Genomic DNA, 8,794 nt, shown 5'->3' with positions numbered 1-8,794 from the left:
AAAACACCCAGTAAAGACAGTGATGCGCTGGCTTCCTTATAAATATGACCTGCCCACACCTGCTTTGTCCCAAGAGTGACAGAGATGCTGGCTCTTCAACTACAACTTTGAACAAAGACATCAGCCAAAGTGAGCACTCTTTAAGGTGTCATGAAACCCCCCTGCTGCAGCAGTGTTTTTTTCACACCTCCGCTTTGAAAAGGCTTCCAAAAAGGGGCGTGGTCAACTGTAAAAAACTGGGAGGGTAGAGTCTGGAAAGAGGGAAGGGTTTTTGCATCAAAAATGGAGTTTCAATGAGCGCATAAAGACAGCTAACTTGCATACTGAAAGTGCAAACACACACAGATGAAATGGGTAGTGATACAGAGTGCAGCAGTTACAGTGGTTTTGAGAGCTGTCTGGAAGTGGAGGACTTCTCCCCACCAGAAGCCCCTGAATCGCACTGTGATCATATTGACGACAGTGCAGGTCCAGCGCCTTATCAGTTTATCAGGAGAAAGTGAAGACGAAACTGATGAAGTGCATATCAAAGTCGTCCCGCACTGGTATGTTTTGTATTTCCAATATGTATTTATCAAATTGAAAGTTTATTTTGCATCTAAATGCCAGAATAGTACATAAAAACATAACGTTATTTTAGCGGAAACTAAATCTTCTGTTGCAAAGTATTATAAAAATGCTTATGTTGTAATTTTAGAACAGGTGTTCATGTGTTAACTGCTCCAGACTCAGTCCCTGGGGGAATGTATGTTGTAAAGACATACCACAGGTAAAAACTTACTTCACCTTAGTTGCTGAAGAAAATTTATGCTGTAAACTTCACCAAGTATTAATCTGTCCTTTCTTTCAAACAGGTGATGCACAGATGTGGACAGGTGGATGGCGTTGCCTGTATAACAGATCACCCAGGTTTTGAGCCTGTCGCTCTTAACCCATACGTCCTGCAGGCAGTGTATGGCACATATCGCCAGTTGTTTGGAGAGATGAGAAACCCTGTCCTCAACAGGTCAGTTTTGTTAAACACTATTAAAAATAACTGTATTGTTACATGTCTGTATGTTATCAAAACTTTTAACAGGGTATGTTTTTACAATGTATTGACTATAAGCAATGCAATTGCTTTCACAGTTCTTGGCATACACACCTTGCATACAGAAATTTTGTCAGATGGTGCTGGAGGTACCTGGGCAGACACATCCGAGTGGTGATACCCTACTGTGCAATTACACGCATCAGAAAGCAGTTCCCAGACCAATCTGAAAACTATACTGGTTTCTTACTCCCTCCCCTTGAGTAATATAAAACGTTTTGACTGTTTGTAAAACTGTGGACTGTAATTGTGTTGTCTTACTGTTCAGAAAATAAATAAATATTTTACGCGCATAATTTATCCACTTACTGGCCTGAGGGCTTTCAATGTCATTTATTATATTTATGAAATGGAAACACTTTACAAACACGTTTAATTAGTTAACATTAGTTAATATATAAACTAACATAAACTAAGAATAAACAAATTATTTGTAACAGTATATACACTGAACGAAATTATAAACGCAACACTTTAGTTTTTGTCCCCATTTTTCATGAGCTGAACTCAAAGATGTAAGACTTTTTCTATGTACACAAAAGGCCTATTTCTCTCAAATATTGTTTACAAATCTGTCTAAATCTGTGTTAGTGAGCACTTCTCCTTTGCCGAGATAATCCATCCACCTCACAGGTGTGGCATGTCAAGATGCTGATTAGACAGCATGATTATTGCCCGGGTGTGCCTTAGGCTGGCCACAATAAAAGGCCACTCTAAAATGTGCAGTTTTACTGTATTGGGGGGTCCGAAAACCAGTCAGTATCTGGTGTGACCACCATTTGCCTCACGCAGTGCAACACATCTCCTTCGCATAGAGTTGATCAGGTTGTTGACTGTGGCCTGTGGAATGTTGGGCCACTCCACTTCAATGGCTGTGTGAAGTTGCTGGATATTGGCAGGAACAGGAACGCTGTCGTATACTTTGATCCAGAGCATCCCAAACATGCTCAATGGGTGACATGTCCGGTGAGTATGCTGGCCATGCAAGTACTGGGATGTTTTCAAGTTCCAGGAATTGTGTACAGATCCTTGCAACATGGGGCTGTGCATTATCATGCTGCAACATGAGGTGATGGTCATGCATGAATGGCACAACAATGGCCCTCAGGATCTCGTCACGGTATCTCTGTGCATTCAAAATGCCATCAATAAAATGCGCCTGTGTTCCATAACCCCACCACCACGGGCCACTCAATCCACAACATTGACATCAGCAAACCCATATGACACCATACACGCAGTCTGCCATCTGCCCTGTACAGTGAAAACCGGGTTTCATCCGTGAAGAGAACACCTCTCCAAAGTGCCAGACACCATCATATGTGAGCATTTGCCCACTCAACTCGGTTACTACAACGAACTGCAGTCATGTCGAGACCCTGATGAGGACGACAAGCATGCAGATGTAGCGTATGAGCAGTTCATTCATTCATTGGCTCTGAATTAATGAATCATGGCTCGTTGAATCTAAAACAATGCACATTCCTTGGCTAAAACCCAAAGCTTTTAGCCCCTGAACTCATGCAGGTAAATCAAACTCTCTGCAAGCTGAATGACCGGCCTGGTGCCAGCATGGCTGGGTTTAAATTCCTGACCAGGGCATTAAAACTTTATGACCCAACTGGGAGAAACAGAAGAAAAAGCCCAGCTCGCTAGGAATTCTTGTAAGGAAAAAGTAAAGTAAATGTATTCTAAATGTATTGACTGTATTTCCTTTTTGTGCTTAGATGTCTTCCCATATCAAATTGGAGTATCTGCAATTTAATCATGTGTTAATCAAACTTTAAATGTGTGTAATTCTGCATATGAATGTAACTTTATGTTTCTCCTACCTTTACCTGTCATTCTTGGTCTCTGTTTAACCGTCTTGCTTTGACCGAACCACTCATACAAAGGAAATTAAAGTAAAATGTATTATTCTGGAATTACCATCTTGCTGGAATATAACTGCTGAATTCTGACAACACCATAACTCACTCGAGACAAAGAGACAAAGGAACTTTTTCCCGCTTCAGATCGTGGATGTTCATTGGTTGTTCGTGCGAACAGAGGCGTGAACCCAGTCGCTCCATAAGAGACTGACACAGAGAGTTCTCGTTGCACTTCGTCTCCGAGCACTTCTTCTGAGAGAACGTCTGTCGCGATGGCTCCTTAGGGAGCTTTCATCTCCGTTTTTCTTTTCTTTTCTTTACTAAGTTTTATTCTCATATTCGCCTCTCCCTATAGGGAGACGAACTCTGAATCATTTCTTTGGTAACTCCACGTTCGTTGAACACAAGAGAACACGCCCAGCTCCAAAAGAACGAGACACGCAAGCTCGTCTTTAGCAGGCATAAAGAGACCCACATGCAAGTATTATTTTATATAGAGATTTAAACGCTGCTTAAGGTTGTCTATTCCCTTTTTCAAGGTGATCTGATTCCTTGTTGTCTTTCAAAAGGTTACTGTATACTGTATACTAGGCGATCATTCTGTGTTCTCTATTTCTCTCTCACCTTCTCTCGCTCACCCTTTCACTCTCTCTCTCTCATCTGTTATCCGTTTTTGACTTGTATTTGTTTTTAATGTTTGTATTATACGCATATTTACTCTGTGTGAATCATAGTTTGATGTATTATTAGTTCAATTATTAAAATCCAATATATATTCATGATTGCTTCTGTCTAAAATGCTCACATCACAAAGTCAATGAAATGTTTGATCTTAGCTACAAAGCTTATTTGTTACTTTTCAGTAACCTAAATTTTATAAGGACAGGAGAATGGTTTTATGGCCAGAAACAATTTTTCCTGGAATTATAAGAAGTGATAACTTTATTGAAAGTTAATAAGTTAATCTTACGGCCGTTTGCTGGACAAACCACTGTTCGATTTGCATTAATTCCCAGTAAAAGATATCACGTTAATTGATATGAAGAATGGAATATTGACATATTAATGAGTAAATTACAGTGCCTTGTAATGAGTTATTGATATATACAATTGACCTATTTTTCATATTCAATCATTTTAATGTAACTGTCATACGAGTTTTTTTTTTTTTATATATATTCCTGATTAATTATTAAAATTCCCTATATATCATTTGAGCTAACGTTAATGTACTACCCAGTGCGGTTACACAGATGAGCTTCCCTGAGACGGTTTCTGACAGTTTGTGCAGAAATTCTTTGGTTATGCAAACCGATTGTTGCAGCAGCTGTCCGAGTGGCTGGTCTCAGACGATCTTGGAGGTGAAGATGCTGGATGTGGAGATCCTGGGCTGATGTGGGGTACACGTGGTCTTCAGTTGTGAGGCCAGTTGGATGTACTGCCAAATTCTCTGAAACGCCTTTGGAGACGGCTTATGGTAGAGAAATGTACATTCAATTCACGCACAATAGCTCTGGTGGACATTCCTGCAGTCAGCATGCCAATTGCACACTCCCTCAAAACTTGCGACATCTGTGGCATTGTGCTGTGTGATAAAACTGCACATTTTTAGAGTGGCTTTTTATTGTGGCCAGCCTAAGGCACACCTGTACAATAATCATGCTGTCTAATCAGCATCTTGATATGCCACACCTGTGAGGTGGATGGATTATCTCGGCAAAGGAGAAGTGCTCACTAACACAGATTTAGACAGATTTGAGAACAATATTTGAGAGAAATAGGCCTTTTGTGTACATAGAAAAAGTCCTAGATCTTTGAGTTCAGCTCATGAAAAATGGGGGCAAAAACTAAAGTGTTGCGTTTACAATTTTGTTCAGTGTAGTTATATAGACATTTAGTCTTATTCAGTAATAAACTTTTTACAAACAATTACAATATTTAACAAAATAAAAAATACTTGTTTATAGATCTGCTAGGAGGGAATATTTAGTTTTTTTGCCTATTTCTAATTTGCATTTTCATTGGCATTTGTATTTTTGATTGCACTTACGGGTGGTTATAATAATTGCCCTCCGCTAAGGAGCCTGTGTAATTTGCATTGCTCCCTTCCTGCATTTAAGTGCGAACTGTAGTTTCGATTTTAAGGAATTGCCCTGCTATAGGCTATTGGCTGTGCTAATTAGACCGTGTATTTATCTGATGTCTGTGCGCTGACGCGGAAGCATCAGTGGAAGTGTTCAGCCATCCTTGTGTAAAGACCAACGAGTGTTTTCTTTAAACTCCACACTCAGCATCTTGGGCTTGACTGAGACCTGGATTTGTCTAGAAGACTCAGCAACCCCAGCTGCTCTCTCTAACAATTAGAAATACTCAACCCACTCTCCCCTATGCAATTATAACTCATTTGAATCACGTGATCACTGTAACAGCTCCTGTAAAACTCCAGGTTGTGTTAATTTACCGCCCTCCTGGGCAAATTCTATCTACCTTCCTAGAGGAGCTGGCTGTCCTGCTGTCCTCATTCCCGGAGGAGGGCAGCCCACTTTTAGTCTTTAGTCTTTAGTCTTTAGTCTTATGCTACAGACTTCCATTCACTCCTTGCTTCATTTGATCTCAAACGACTTACCACTACAAGCACGCACAGATCAGGCAACCAACTTGACTTAATTTACACAAGCAATTGTATTGCAGACAACATTCTTGTAAAACCCTACATATATCTGACCATTTCTTCATTACATTTAACCCTCTGGGGCCTGAGGGTGTTTTGGGGGCCTAGAGAAGTTTTGACATGCCCTGATATGTGTTTTTTTTCAGTTGCTTATAAACACATAAATGACAGATTTTGAAGCCTAGAGTTTTTGCTTCAAAATGATGTGAAAATCATCTTGATTACTCGCTCACAGAAAACAATATATTGAATTAATTTTTTTAAGACACTTTTTTTGTAGGAAAGGTATATGCAAGAAGGCATCAACTATGCTGTGATTTCCACCTTAGAAGACAAAGGCCCGCATAATGACCTGCATAATGACCTTTCAGCCAGGTGTGTGACTGAGAGAGAAGAGTTACAAGAAAGACTCTGAGGACAAAATCCATTATTTTTTTTTAAACTACATTATTAACATTATTGTGATGGTCACTGATACTAGTACTAATTTATAGAAAAAAGAACACAATTACCACATAGCACAAATTTTATCAGTGATATTTACAGCTTACTTGATACATTTACACCTCAGAGGATCCGGGTATAACACATTCAAAATACTTACACCAGAGTAGATATTTATGAACAGAAGCTTAGTTACATTCATAAACACAAGCATGCTTTGTATGTAGGCCTATACAGTATATATAGTTCTAAACATATGTGGCTGTATTGCTGTTTATGTTATATAACATACAAAAAAGAAAAGAAAAAAACATTCTGGCATGGTGAGACATTTAGATGCTGTGAATGAAACTTTATAATGTTTCACTTGATTATACATTTAGTCAGGAATTATAGTTTGAAAAAAGTCTAACTAGTAAAATGTGTACAGGTTATGTGAAAACTAATACAAGTAGGATAAGAAAAAAAAGACTTACTCATGTTTAGGATCTCTGCTTGATCAAGCCGCTGCATCAATAATCCAAAGATAATCCAAAACTTCTTGAGGTGAATTCTTTCTTATTTGTGACAGCAAGTCTTTTCTGCGGTGAATTCAGTCTCATTCCTCTCAGCGCGAAGTGCAAAGTAAAATGTAAAAAACTTGCTGCTTTGTTTGTTGTTATGGGGCATTTACCCACCATGAGCTTCACGTGGACCATTATAATGCCAATAGCGCGCTCGACGCGTGGGCGTGGTCGCATTAGATATAATGAAGGGAGACATGAAAGACTGGACATCGCGTTGTTTTCATATGGATTACTTTATCACAGAATATTTGTTTTCGGTAGCACTTGCTTAAAAGTAGACATGTCAAGCTTTCTATAGATCTGTCTCTCATGTCTCTGTGTTGAGTATTTGCTGAGTTACAGTTCATTTTAATGACGCGTTTCTAAATGAAGATCACCGCAGACCAAGGCTGCAGACAGCGCACCCTGATTGTTTTCTTTATTTTATAAATGCACAAAGTTTTGTTGTTATTATGTGTGGATACAAATAAAATTAGACCCTTTACAGATTCGATTGATGTATTGCTCTTATCTGTACGATTAAAACTGAAAGTGTAATTTAAGTTCTTTTTGGTGTTATTAGGAGAAGATGCCTCAAAATCATGTTTTATTAACAAGGTTCGGGAGGAGCGTGTCAGATAATTAGCATAATCAACACTGGTGGACCACAATCAAGTAATCAATACCACAGCATAAATACCGCTGATTTACCTCTATCCATTGACGGTTTATCAGCATTCGGCTTGCACCTTTTGCCATCATATGGCAGACTCAGCTTCTCCGATTTAGAAGTCGAGGTCTATAATGGGGATTTTTTTTAGTTCTCTGGCCAATCTGCCAGCCCCAGGATCGCTTCTTCTCCGCCAGACACTGCCGCTGAGCTCCGTGTTCCATTGCGGCCGCATTTAATTCTGAGGCAAACAGCGATTAATTCCGACGCTCCGTCCTCACGAAGGTAAACAAAGCAGATCTGTACGATCTAAGTTATTAGTCTCCCAGCAATCCGCCAAACCTCACTCCTAAATCCACAACTACAGGGCGGCCAATATATCGAGCAAAACTCGCAAGTCCCCGAACTCGCCTCGCTCGACACCTCCATTACCCCACGGCGCACAAGACCCGGCTCTCCTTAAGTGCTGGTTCGCAGCGCAGGCATCCATTGAGCCTGGGCCATGCCACCGATCTCACCGCAGCAAAGCCTCACTGGCTTCCTGCTTCGACTCAACCTTTTACCATGGCTCTTCCGGCTGCAGCGTCATCATGCTCTTGGGCTAGCGGCACAGGCCGTGTTGCAATACAGTTTTAGGTAAGTTGCTAAAAGGTGTCGTTGGTTGCTGAAGTTGTTAAACAACGTCGTGACACAAGGATCTTGATATTATTTTTAGCCACGTCGCAAACGGCGTAGAATACAAATAAATTTCTACGATTTTCTTAATTTCACGAGTATTTTTTCCTGTATTTTAAATTACTCTTCACTCAGATAAACAGATGGAAAAGATTGATTTGCGAGAAAATGATTTCCAAGCATAATCACCTCGATTGCTCTTAATGAATCCCCTCTCTCAACCGTAGAACAAGGATCTTGCAACTAAAAAAACCTTGGGTCTTAGCACTTGGCTGGCAAAAGTCGACACCATCTCAGCTTTAGAAGCTATGCCTATGCATGCAGATTCATGGCACTTATTTGGGGTACACTGACACAGGAAATTCTATTTTTCCATATGCTTAACTTTTGAAGGCAAGCCGGACCAAGATTTTCTTACTGACTTATTGGAAGCATCTTTTCGGATTCACTAAACAATTACGCAAAGTAATCCTCATAGCATCCACACTTGTGGACAACTCAAATTGCTATGATTATTGAACTCCCGGTCATGTGGTGCAAGAGTGTTCCCGGGAAAACAAATGGTTCTTTCAAATACCGTCAAGGCTCACCCATCTGATGCAGCGAGTATTGAATTCCCATCAGATGCCGCAAGAGCCTCCTGGTCGAGCAAACCTTGCCTATTCCGTCCAACTACTGGCGAGGATTACCCGTCCGATGCCGCAAGTATTAAACTCCCGTCAGATGCTGCAGTAGCTTTCCAGGTCGAGTGAATGTTTTCTTTCAACTAACAGTGTTGCTTACCTGTCTGTGCAGCGAGCATTGAGCTCCCGTCAAATGCCTCCCGGC

The 8,794-nt window shown here is 40.3% G+C and overlaps 1 long non-coding RNA gene across 1 annotated transcript; it reads left to right on the top strand.

Moving 5' to 3' along the window:
* Nucleotides 1-223: 223 nt before the first annotated feature.
* Nucleotides 224-1,075, top strand: LOC122144091. The gene is made up of 3 exons (XR_006159523.1): nucleotides 224-545; nucleotides 698-769; nucleotides 855-1,075. It is a non-coding gene; the product is annotated as an uncharacterized LOC122144091 (long non-coding RNA).
* Nucleotides 1,076-8,794: the final 7,719 nt, after the last annotated feature.

This window comes from Cyprinus carpio, unplaced genomic scaffold (genome assembly GCF_018340385.1).
Source record: "Cyprinus carpio isolate SPL01 unplaced genomic scaffold, ASM1834038v1 S000006585, whole genome shotgun sequence".
NCBI lineage: Eukaryota > Metazoa > Chordata > Actinopteri > Cypriniformes > Cyprinidae > Cyprinus > Cyprinus carpio.
Note: the sequence above shows the minus strand (reverse complement) of the source record. Positions and strands in the feature narration are given on the sequence as shown.